Source organism: Poecilia reticulata, unplaced genomic scaffold, assembly GCF_000633615.1.
Source record: "Poecilia reticulata strain Guanapo unplaced genomic scaffold, Guppy_female_1.0+MT scaffold_768, whole genome shotgun sequence".
In the NCBI taxonomy this organism is placed as follows: Eukaryota; Metazoa; Chordata; class Actinopteri; order Cyprinodontiformes; family Poeciliidae; genus Poecilia; species Poecilia reticulata.
Genome location: NW_007615513.1, coordinates 5,457 through 8,613, shown reverse-complemented (window position 1 = coordinate 8,613; position 3,157 = coordinate 5,457). Strand labels below are relative to the sequence as shown.

General features: G+C 42.7%; 1 long non-coding RNA gene across 1 annotated transcript; it reads left to right on the top strand.

The window, feature by feature from the left end:
• On the top strand, positions 1-2,722 carry LOC103461207 (uncharacterized). The gene is made up of 3 exons (XR_533073.2): positions 1-50; positions 215-323; positions 424-2,722. It is a non-coding gene; the product is annotated as an uncharacterized LOC103461207 (long non-coding RNA).
• The last annotated feature ends 435 nt before the right edge of the window (positions 2,723-3,157 follow it).

The following is a 3,157-nucleotide window of genomic DNA, read 5'->3' as shown; positions in this document are numbered from 1 at the left end:
TATTACTCATCTGGAGACAGCCACAGAATTCAGCCAAAGCTGCTTTCATGGTATGCTAATGATGACGCATGTTTATGCAATATCTGATTTGTATTTTCAGTTACTGAAAAATCAAGTCTTGATATTGTAGTATTCCAGTTGTTAGCAGTATTACAAACTTTATATGAAAACCTTTTTTTCTTTATAAATCACTTTTTTTTCTTTTTATCCACAGGTCCCTTTTGTGACTTGGGTTCTCATTTTAAGCACCATGGTCAATGTCTATCTTATGGTTCAGCTTGGATCAGAAACCTGGATTYGTTATGCAGTCTGGATGACAATAGGTATGACAAGATGACGTAACAGCTTCAGAAAAAGACATTAAATGTGAAAATCCTCTCACAATGTCAGTTTGATCACAATTGATGTAACTTTTTTCAACAGGTTTAACTATCTACTTTTGTTATGGGTTTCGGCACAGAGTACAGAAAGAAAGGATGGAGAACTCACAGGCATGAGTCAGTTTTTAACCACAATGATGAACCTAAATTCCTCACCATGGTGTTTTTCACCCAAAAAAAGGTTTGTTACGAGTGGTTTTTGATTGTGAAGCCACTTATCAAGGAACATCATTAAATAAAGAACTACTACAAGGACCGTTCCTTACTTGGAGTACTCCTTCGCTTCAGGCAGGAGCCTGTAGCATTTACGGGTGACATTCAGGCCATGTTCCATCAGGTGAAGGTTGCAGAACAAGACAGAGACTTTCTGCGCTTTCTCTGGTGGCCAGAAGGAGACATCAGCAGAGAACAAAGTCTACAGAATGACTGTGCACTTGTCCGGAGCTGTTTCATCTCCAAGCTGCGCTAGCTATGGGCTAAAGAAAACTGCAGATGACAACAAAGATGATTTTTCTGATCAAGCTGTTCTTGCTGTCAAGCAAAATTTTTATGTTGATGACTGCCTGATGAGTTTGGGTTCAGAGGGAAGAGGCCATAAAAATGGTGAATGAACTAAATGCTCTCTGTAAAAGAAGTGGGTTTCAGTTGGAGAAATGGATCAGTAACAGTCGAGCAGTGTTGCAGTCAATCCCAGAAGAGCACTGGGCAAAGGATTTAAAAGAGCTCAATTTGGATCGAGATGACCTCCCAGCGGAAAGAGCTTCAGGTCTACTGTGGTGTGTTGAGTCAGACTACTTCAGATTTAAGATGGAGATAAAACATCAGTCTCCAACCAGACGTGGCATGCTGTCCATCACCAATTCAGTATAAGATCCTTTGGGTTTTCTGTCACCAGCCATCCTACCTGCTAAGATAATGCAGCAAGAGCTCTGTAGGAGGAGCTGTGGATGGGATGATGTCATCCCACTGGATATTTTGAAACAGTGGGAACAGTGGTTGGAGGAGGTCAAGTTACTTGCTTCATTCAAAGTAGCAAGATGTATGAAACCAAAGGATTTTGGGAACCTCATACACTGCCAATTACATCATTTTGCTGATGCCAGTAAAGATGGCTATGAGACTGTAACATACAGTCCCAAGACAACAAAGATCATATTAACGTAACTTTCTTACTAGGAAAGGCCAGATGGTGCCTTTAAAAACTGTGACGATCCCAAGACTGGAACTTACAGCCGCAGTTTTGGCTGCCAGAATGGACGTGATGCTAAAGGCAGAGCTTCAAATGCAGCTGGATGAATCTGTGTTTTGGACGGACAGTACATCAGTTCTGAAATACATTAACAATAAGGATAAACGTTTCCAAACCTTTGTGGCAAATCGGATCTCAACAATGAGAGATTTCCGAGATTTCCAAGCCCTTCCCAATGGAGGCATGTTGCTTCCAACAACAACCCAGCCGATGCTGCATCAAAGGGAATGAAAGTGACCCATTTTCTGACCAACCACAGTTGGATTGAGGGCCCTAGCTTTCTTTGGAAGCCTGAGGAATTCTGGCCAGAGAATCCTGTGATAATAAGATGGACTCCAATGATCCAGAGCTCAAAAGGGATGCTCTTGTGAACGGTGCTGCCTTACCACCTGGGCTGTTTGAACCCTCAGATATGTATGTGGAGCGTCGTTAGAGACAAGTTCAATACATCTCAGATTTATTTTGGAAATGCTGGATCAAGGAGTATTTGCCCCTATTGCAAGAAAGACAGATTTGAAATCTGGAGATGTTGTTGTCATCATGGATTCATCTGCCCCACGTGGCTCCTGGCCTCTTACTAAAGTAATATCAGTTTTCTCTGATAAAAAAGGCATGGTGGGATTTGTAAAACTGCAGACAAAGAACAATATTATTGAAAAACCTGTTACCAAACTTTGTTTGATACAAGGGGTGTAAATCAACAGATATGTATTCATTTTGCTCCTATTGTTATTGTATATAATTGTTACGTCTGCCTGCCATAACAATTAGGGGCCGGTGTGTAGGAGCAGATTATGAATTTCTGTATTCCAAATGGTTTGTGTCACATGATCTGTCTGCTGTCATTTTAGGTAGGATCCGGTGTTGATGATGACAGGTGTGTTCCACCCGAAAGGGGGAAACAGTTTTCGACCGCAACGCAATACTAACGTAACGCATCGCTACCGCTATCAAAGTAAATGCTATGTGGATCGCTGAAACTATGTATGCGGTGTTATTGTCAACATGTAAGAGGAATGACTTGTTGTACAAAGGAAATAAGATGATGATTGCCGAGTCATGGAAATAAATGGATTACCTGCACTAACATCAAGGACGGCTCTCATTTCAATTAAGCGGCTAAGTGATCGGCGTGTCAACTTTACCCCGGTGTACTGTTGCACAGTGGAAAATATTGATTTCTTTAATTTTATTTTTGATGCGTTTTGCATGTTTGGATTGTTTTGTGTTTTGTTTTCCCCTTTAACAACCCAAACACACTGGGCTGAAAGCCACAGTTTAAGGAGGCGGAGCCCACTGATTGCGTTCTGTAATCGGTGCGCCCAGGTGGGGCTGATTGAAGCCAGAATAAAAGGAGCCTGGACGAAGGAGAAAGGAGCGTGTGTGTAGACTGATCCTGTAACCGAGGGAGAGATGGCGCAGAGGATCGTGGCGGAAGGAATCCGCGCGCCAGGCGCGGAGCGTCGACCATTGCAGAGGATCGAGGCAGAAGGGAACCTGCCCGCGCCTCTGGGTCAGACTGAAAAGG